The sequence below is a fragment of the Calliphora vicina genome, chromosome 1 (genome assembly GCF_958450345.1).
Source record: "Calliphora vicina chromosome 1, idCalVici1.1, whole genome shotgun sequence".
Taxonomy (NCBI): domain Eukaryota; kingdom Metazoa; phylum Arthropoda; class Insecta; order Diptera; family Calliphoridae; genus Calliphora; species Calliphora vicina.
The window spans coordinates 91,209,867-91,220,270 of NC_088780.1; positions in this window are offsets into that span (position 1 = coordinate 91,209,867).

Sequence of the window (10,404 nt, forward strand, 5' to 3'; positions counted from 1 at the left end):
TTAAGTGCTGAAAGTTTGAGCCAAATCGGGCAACGATTTCTGGACGCGCATCGAGGTCAAAGTTCAGATATATGCAAAATTTTACTATTTATATAGAATAAATAGGTGAAACTCGTTAAATTTCTGCAATGTTTTCTAGAAATGTATAGACTTATTTATATTAACGAATATTACATTAAAAAAAAAATTTTGGAAGTTAGCCCTGCATCTCCTTTGTGTCAAAATTACCCAAAAACTGTATTATCGCCAAAATTCGGAAAAAATGCAAATTTTTCAGATATTTTAAAAATTTTGCTACTAAATAAATAATTTTGCAATTGAATGTAAAATAATCGAAATGTGTACGTAATTGTCGTTGTAATGAGATATAAATGACAAAATTTGGTTAAAAAATGTTAAAGTTATTACAAATTCGCCAGACCATTAACGTGTTTCACTTGAACAAAAAATTTAGGAAAAAAATTAACATATTTCGAGAAAAATTAAAATAAAAGCTATTTTTTATTTAAAATATATCCGTATTTACTTGTGTATAAGTTTTTGTCTTCGTAGGATTTCGTTAACTTATTCGCAGGTATGGCCAAACAAAAATATTTTTTATAACGGCTGTTCGAATCTCCATTTTCAAATTTTTAAAAATTTTGTTAAAGAAATTTCAGAATTTTTTGATAATCACATTGTGATTTATTGAGATCAAAACAGGGAATAAAAATATGAAAAAATTATTTCAATACCTCTTACAGTTTTTCCGTACCTGCGATTTTCAAGAAAAACTAATTTTTTGTCCATATTTAGGCGAATGAGCCCAATTTCCTTAATGTTATAAATTTTAAGTAAAACCTATTCATAATATCATAGTCCTTGAAATTCTAAATATGATCTGAAAGTTTTACTAAAATCGGAAAACGATAACCTTAAATCGTGAAGGTCAAAGGTAAAATTTTTCAATATATGGAATTTCTAAAGAAAAGATAGCGAAATGTTATATATTTTTGGGCCGATTTTAATGAAACTTGAGCAAAATATACACTGGGGTTTAACATTTACAACAACAGTGCAAAAATACACTGGGGTTTAACATTTACAACAACAGTGCAAAAATGGATTTAATCCTTTAAGAGCACTTGGGGTCAAAATGGCTGTGTTTTTCGTGATTTTAAAAGTTGAGGGTAATTTGGACCCCAAGTACTGCTAAGGGTTAATTTTAATTTTTGTGCTGTTATTTTAAATTCAAGTTTCATTAAAATCGGCCCAAAAATATTTAACATTTCGCTATCTTTTCATTAGAAATTCCACATATTGAAAAATTTGACCTTTGACCTTCACGATTTTAAGGTTATCGTTTTCTGATTTTAGTAAAACTTTCAGACCATAATTAAAAATACCAGTATTATAATATTATGAATAAGTTTTACTTAAAATTTATAACAGTAAGGAAATTGGGCTCATTCGCCTAAATATGGACAAAAAATTAGGTACGGAAAAACTGTATGAGGTATTGACATAATTTTTTCATATTTTTATTCCCTATTTTGATCTCAATAAATCCCAATGTAAGGATCAAAAAATTCTAAAATTTGTTTAAGAAAATTTTTAAAAATTTGTAAATGTAGTTTTGAAACAGCCGTTAAAAAAAATAATTTTTTTGGCCATACCTGCGAATAGGTTAACGGTATCCTACGAAGACAAAAACACATACACAAGTAACTACGGATATATTTTAAATAAAAATTAGCTTATATTTTAATTTTTCTCGAAATATGTTAATTTTTTTTCCTAAATTTTTTGTTCAAGTGTCCTGAAACACGTTAATGGTCTGGCGAATTTGTAATTACTTTAACATTTTTTAACCAAATTTTGTCATTTATATCTCATTATAACGATAATTACGTGCAAATTTCGATTCTTTTGCATTCAATTGCAAAATTATTTATTTAGTAGCAAAATTTTTAAAATATCTGAAAAATTAGCATTTTTTCCGAATTTTAGGCCTAGTGTCACAATATTCCACCCGGCACTCTTCAAAATTTAAAAAAAAATTCATACAACTGATTGTCACTCTAATATACATATATACTTTTGGAGCAAATGGAATCGAATGTTTTTTTTGTTAATTAGAAAACTAAATCACAAATAACATTCAAAGGATTTCAGAGCAATTTGGATCCAAAAATAAACGATTTTCAATTTAAAAATTCAAAAAATTGTAGATTTTTGCGGTTTTTTGTGCGAATAGGTGACAATAATTCTTCTTTTATTAAAAAAAAAACTTTCTTTAAGAGCATATATCAATTTTATATTTTTCTGGCATATTTTTTTATAAAAATGTTGACGCCATGTTCTAATATCTCAAAGTTGGGATCATCAAATGGAAAGCAGCTTTTAAATTCTTGGTATGTTCCCTATTTATCCCCAAATTATTTTCCCAGTCCCGTAGGAAATGTGGACCCTATGAGTAAAATTGTAAAAAATACCATTTTTGGATTTTCGCTCCAATTTTTAGGAATTGCGCGATTCTTTTTATCTTTTGGAGAGTTTTTTTACACTGTGTTATTTAGAATGACAAATTTAATTTCATTGAGTTTTGTTATTAAATAAGGATTTCATTACATATTACATATTTATTGAGTTTCTAAAACTAAAATATGTATCAAAATTTTAATAGGAATGCAAATATTAGAAACAATTTCATTCACATTTATTCTTATATTTTGTTTAGATGAGTTAATTTTTGGTCTTACAAATAAATATCAAGTCAATATCTCAATTAGATTCAAAAACATGCTACTTTAAAACTCCGTCCTTCAAAAATATTGCAATTTTTCACTTTACCACTATCAGAATATTTTATAGAGATTTTGAAAACCTAACGTGCGTTAAATAACTATTCGAAATTTATTTAAAATACAAAGTTACACTCAAATCTAAGAGGTTTTAAAACCATGTCGGTAGACTTTACACAAATTGTTAAGTACATTCAATAGTTAGCTGAATGGGCAAATAATTCAACTATTAAAAGGCTTTCTGATAATTCTTTTTAAATCTTGGATGCCAACATTATACAATCTCTATATACATGTTGAAAACTGCAAAAGCCACATTTAGAGATTTATATCCAGAACTTACGCTCCCTTCTGATTTTATAAATATTGGGGCACGTGCATTGAGTCTGTAAAATATAATGCCTTGTAGCTTATAGGAAAAGATTATTCTATAGATAAATATTGTAAATGAAACTCTAAGAAAATCTAGAACAAAAACAAGTTAGAGTACTATATTCGGCTATCCCGAATCTTAAATACCCTGCATCGAAATATAATGAAAATTATAGAAATTACTAATCCATATTCAGTGTTTGTTATTGAGACTTAGTTCCGATTATGAAGATTGGTAAAATGTTGGTAATAGTATTTTATTAATTTACGCAGAACATATTTTATTTCAAATATATAAAAATGTTATCTAATTCCGCAATTTATAATTGAATTAACTACATATTCCTACTATTTCCAAAAGAGTCTTTATTTTTATAATAGGAATCAAATATGTTATTTATCATTTTCTATACTTAATAATTGGTTAACATTACCGATTCGCTCAACATTTTCCTTATTCACCACAAGTGAAGAAAAAGAACATAACAAAGGGTAAACAAATACGTTTAGTCAAACTTCAAAAGTATATTTTTCTTCTGACTCAATTTTGCATATGGAAATTATATAGATTAGAGTGTGTCAATTTTTTTATTTGGTGCTATTATGGGTTAATTTTAACTTTTCTGCTGTTTTTGTAAATACTAGACTTTGTGTTATATTTTTCTTAAGGTTCATCAAAATCAGCCCAAAATATATATAACATTTCGCTATTTTTCCATGAGAAATTCCAAATATTGAAAAATTTGATCTTTGACCTTTTCGATTTAAGGGTTGGCGTCTTCCGATTTTAGTAAAACTTTCAGACTATATTTAAAATTACCTGAACTATAATATTCTGAATAGGTTTTACTTAAAGTTTATAACAGTAAGGAAATTCGGAACATTCGCCAAAATATGGCCAAAAAATTTGTTTTTCTCGAAAATCGAAAAATTTAAATCGCAGGTACGGAAAAACTATAAGAGGTATTATCATACACATTTTGATTCCCTATTATGTTTTCAATAAATCCCAATGTGATTATTAAAAAATTCTGAATTTGTTTAACAAAATTTTTAAAAATTTTAAAATTAAGTTTTAAAACTTCCGTTATAAAAAATTATATTTTTTTGGCTATACCTACGAATAGGTTAACGGTATCCTAAGAAGACAAAAACTCATATACAAGTAAATATGGAAATATTATAAGTAAAAATAAGCTTTTACTTTAATATTTTTCAAAATATGTTAATTTTGTTGCTACATTTCTTGTTCTAGTGGCCTGAGGCACGTTAATGGCCTGGCGATTTTTTAATAACTATAACATTTTTTGACCAATTTCTGTTTTTTATGTCTTATTAAAACGACAATTACGTACACATTTCGATTGCAAAATTTTTACAAAAACTGAAAACATTGCATTTTTTCCCATTGTAAATGCACCTCAAAACTAAATCGTCGGTCGGCACGGGTTGCAATCATGATAGAATAACAAAATTCATATTTAACTATAGTTTTATATATATACAAAATAGAGGATATGCGTTCCAAAATTCCAAAAAAAAATTGTTTGGTACACCCTAATATAGGTGCAATATAGAATTATGAAGTAATAGTCACCAAATTTACTGGAAACTTATTTGTGTTATTTTTTACCGATGTGAATGTTTATATGCGTTAATGTATTTTTCGGATGTGGGACTTATATGGGAGAAACAACCTAGTATGGGCCGATCGTCATTAAATATTTTAACGTGATTTCTACATATGTATTTGAGGCCTATTTTGCTTGAAGTATATCCTGATAACGTAAATATGGGAATATTTATTTAAAAATTAACCTGGTAGAACCTCTTATAAGAGATTTATGAGTATTTAACTGATTTTTGGAAATGGACCTTATATGAGAGGTTTGGTCAAATATGGACCGATATTCACACAATAAAGTAATATGATTTGTGAATAAATACTACCGATCTCTGTAAAATATATAGATATATATATATAACGTTTTTTGAAGTGGGCCTTATTTGGGAGCTATAACCAATTATGGGCCGATCTTCATAAAATTTTCTACAGCAATTTTTATGTACATGGGGATTATGCTTATGATAGCGATAAATATAAGATATTTGTGTGTATTTAAGTGATTATATGGGGGATATAGTCAAATCCACAATCAAATCCACAATCCAAAAAAAAATAAAAATGGATCTCGCGATTTACCTTTAAAAGAGACTCAGTTGTGCGGAATTCTGCATGGATACAGCAATTATGTGGGCATAGCACCATATTTCGGAATAAAATTTGTATGGGGGCTACGAGGAATTTATCCTTTTATCATATAAATAGCTAGTGAAGAATTTCATGGTATTCTTTTCAATACATACTAATATTTTATTTTGCTTCGTTTCTGTCAAACTTCAAACTTCATGCTTATTATTTTGCAATTCTACTTCTGACACCAATGTTTACGTTTTTACCTTTTAAAAACTGTGATTTATTTCCTTTATATAAATCGGATACTTTTCGATTGCAAATAAAAGAAGTTTAGTGGTTTTAAAAATGCCCTATTTACAATGATGACGTATCTTTTGAATGCGTTTTTCTTGTAAGTAACTGAAGGGTGCATATCGGTCTTGGTACATAGTTATTTAACGTTATAGTGTAAACAACAAAGTTTTTTTTTTGGTTACAAAATGTTGAATTTGGTGCCAACGAATGCGGGAAGTTTTGCTTTACTTCTTTAATTTGGAAAAAAGTGACGCTGAAGCACATTGATTGCTCACCAACGCTTACGGTGAATGTGTTCCATCGGTATATACGTGAGAGTGATAGTTTGTTCGGTTTAGAAGTGGTGATTTTGAATAAAAATAAATTGAATTGATTTTGACATGGAAGACAAACATCGTCCAGGCCAGACAAAAAAAGCTTGAAAACCTAGAATTGGAACTCAAAAAGTGCTTATAAAATCATTGTAAGCTGGTAAAAGGCATTAAAAACATAATAAGGTAAATTATACAGTTTTCCGTTTGGGATTCCTAGCTGTTGGATTTTAGAACAAATAGGCTTAATCCAACATTTTTACATAAAAAACGTTCAATTTGGAATAACCTGTGAATGAATGTATTAAAAGTTGGACACATTTTTTAGGCTGAAAAATAATTGGGAGCTAATGAAGCAACAATTCAGGATTCATCCAAAAGCAGGGAAGTCGGGTACCATAAGAATTGAAACCGAAATACTTTGAAAGACGGTTTTTGCACCGAATCATTACATGCAATGAAAAATGGATTCATGACGATAGCCCGAAGCGTTAGGGTAATGGTAAGTAATCTATATGGCAAACCAACAGGTTTTAGTACCATTAAACTACTTAATGAAGCAGCTTACTAAGAATTTTGGCAATTGAGAGTTAACAAATTTATATAATTTCATTTCTAAGGACATAAAAAGCAATTTGTAATCAAAATTTTAAGGGATACCAAAGCACTTAAAGGAAACTTGTGTTGCAGATAATTCAATGTTTTTAATAGCGTATTTTAAAACTGCAGGGTTTCCTTAAAATAACACGCACGCCCGTAAACAAAGTTTATTAGACTCCATTTGTTGAAAGCCATGTACTTAATATATGCTAAGTAAATATGTTTGTATGTACTTAACCTTGTTTTTGTGTATTTTTAAAGAGTTTATTTTAATACAATTAATTGTCATTTGTTGTAAAATTTTATAAATGTTGTAAGTGATTAAAAAACTTTCATGTAAATGGTGTAATGCATGTTTTTTTCAGACAGGGCATGTTTGCAGTAACAATTCCATATGGTATGTGGAAAAAAAATTAAACAAATTAAATTTTTATTGTGGAAAACAAGTGAAGGAAAAATTCACTTGTTTTCTACAATTTTGTCGGTCATACAAATAATATTATTAAGAAGGAGGGAGTATGGCGATATAACTGAACTGATAAAAAATACTCATTTATATTTAAATGTGAACTGCTTTTAAACTGATTGCCTTAATTACGAAACTATTTTATATTAAAAAAACGGAACACATATACAGCAACACTTGCACTTGCACAGACACAAGGAGGACGAAAACAAAATAAAATATACTTTAATAAAGTCCTTTATCAATAAAATTAAAGAAAAGTTAATGAGTACAAATGCAGGCAGTCATTTAATGAAAGAAATTAAACTGCTGTTTCATTCACTTTTGTATTTTTTTCACTGGCTCTTTGCAACACTTTTTTTGATAATATATATATATTATTGATTTTATACCGTCTTTATTATAATTATAACAAATTCTTGGGCGTCCAGAGCTTTTAAATTTTAATTTAAAAATAAAATATTAAATCGTTAAATTTGTTTCTACCTGTCTCCGGTTAGTAAGTTTGCGATAATTTGACATACTTGTGTTACTTGGACGGCGGACAAACATAACGGCGTCTGAAATGTACTTAATTTAAATTAAGACTGAGACAAACAACAACAAGGAAATGTGTCGAAACTGATTGTTCACATTTAAGGGGGGTAAAAATAAAGCTGTTCTATTAAAAAAGCCTAAAATAAACAAATAATGCTACTTCATTAAACAATTTTTTTCTTAACATATTTTTGGACATATTTGTAGGAGTTGGAAGGGGTAATAGGGTTCCTTAATGCGTGTACGTGTACAATAGTGTACCTAATTGGTTAAGGCTACGCACAATGTATAAACATTCCAGAGTTCTTAAAGGATTAATTGATTTTATAACATAAAAGGTATTACTACTATGTTTTAGTTTATCAGGATCAAGTTTTTGTGTTCCTAATTTCCTGAAATTTTGCCACACTAAATTAAGTAAAAAATCAGTAAAATTTAAATAATCGGTAACAGTTCTATAATATATACTTTTATTAAAAGATTGAAGAAGTCCGACCATAGAATAAACGCATAGAACGGAAGGAAAGAGGAAAATATTACAAAATACAATACTTTCTCATGATTTAGGGTTTTGACAACATACTTAGATTTTTGGCTCTCAGTTACCGACTATTAATTGGTATTTGGTTTCGAAAGTGAGGGTTTTCAAATCAGAATATATACGAACAATTACATTATATCGTACGTGGCCGTTGAGCACATTTAAATTGGAAATAAAAAGGATTTTTGTTTTAGTAAAAAATATCAAAGCTTAAACAAAGCACCAGTAAAATAGTTACAGGTAGAAAAATGAGAAAAGATAGCAGAAATGGACACTGCATTACATTACAATTGCTAAACAAAGAACTTTCTACATTTGGAAGGCAAATAGATATATTAACCCTTTAATTGGCAAAATGAAATCGACAGTCATTTTTTTGGAAACGTTTATCGAATAATAAATAAACACAAAATCATGACATATATCGTATTGAGACAATTAGGGAAAAAATAAGCCGAAGCTGGAGTGTTATACTGACCTTGAAGTAGAGCATTGAAATAATAAAATGTCCATTGTTAAAAATACCTCTCGTGCTGTATTGAACTAGCCACCATCCTCTGAAATAATTTCTTGAGTATAACAATATCCTATGGAAATTGCTACGCACAGGCTTCCACTGGCTAAACTTATCTAAATATTTCACCATCGATTCTCCAATTTCAATATTAGTTATTGGACAAACTTTGAAAACATTGTGCCTGGTAGTGGTTGTTGTATATTAAATGAAGGTTATTCTTTGTATCTCGTTATTTTTGTATTGTTATATGGGGGATATCATGTCAAGTGAACCAACTTTTGAAATCGATATCTTCAGAGGGGTCAAAATTTTACATTTTTGGCAAACTGGTGTTTCTTCTCATCCATTTAACTATTGTTTTTAGCAAAATGTGTCCCAAATTGATCAAAAAGATCTTAAAGGAATAGACCTAAGCTTTCTATTGAGCAAATAAAAAAATTAAAGAAGGGTCCATTTTGAAAAAAAGTTACAATTTGCAACAAAAAAAGTAAAAAATTTATGTCTTGAGTAAGAAAATAATTATTTCGCATCCCACTAAGCGACCAAAAACTTCTTAAAGGAATGGATCAAATTCTTTTGAACAAAAAAATAAAAAAGGTACCATTTTGAAAAAAGTTAGATTTTGCAAAAAAAAAGTTTTTGATTTTGCAAAGAAATTCAAAAATTCTATGGTTTGAGTTACAAAGCATTTATTTTTATAGATATCCAACTTTTGATTTCGGAAAAAATGTCAAAATTTTTTAAGTTTTACATGGACTGACAGACGATAGTTCTGTCCCTAACGAAGAACATTATTTCTTGGCTTTAAAAATATCAGCATAACCGCATTATAAAGAGGACGCTTGTTACCTCTATACTAAGTTTTTTTTTAACACCTTTCACCATATGTTGTAAGTATAAGTAGGAAATCAAATATTGTGGCGAAGCGTTAAAACTGAATTCAGATTGCATTTCGAAATTAAAGAAATCAGTAACAAATATCGGTGGACCTTATTCAAAAATCCTGTGGATCCAAAATCTTAAGTTACTAATATTTCACCTCTTAATGTTAGGGTCATTTAAAAGTTGAAAATTTAAAAATATGCTTTGTAACTTGTATGAATTTTTTCATTAATTTGATAAAAATACTCACAGTTTGTAAGTTAAGGATTAAACATAACATAAAATAAAATCACTAGATGTTGGACTTGGCAGAAAAGTATACAATTGAAACCCAAATTTAATGGTTTGTAAAGTTTTTTTTTAGCTTTTTTTAATAGATTGTGTGCTGGCATTAGTCAAACAATACGTTGACAATAGCATTTAAAATATATTGCAATAGTTTAAGGTATATCTTGTTGATGGCTGATCTCAAAATTTTAAAGAATTGCAGCACATCTTCAGAAAATCATCGATCTATAGCGCTACCATTAAATATGATGGCCTGGCTAACGTAGTTCTCAAAATAATATGGATTGGTGACACCACCAGCCCAATATATACACCAAACATTGACTCGATAATTATACCCTACAGCACCATAGTGGGGAGGGTATAATGCGTTTGTGCAGATGTTTGTAACGCTAAAAAATATTAATCACATAATCACTTTTCGATTAAAAGATGTCCGTCCGTCAGCCCGTCTGGCTGTCCATGTAAACCTTGTGCGCAATTTTGAAGATATTTCGATGAAATTTGTTACATTTGTTACGGTTCATTATTTCACCTAGCCCCCATACAAATGTCCTCAAAATTGAACTTTATCCGTGATAAATGTTTAATTTATATAGGTATATACACAAATTTC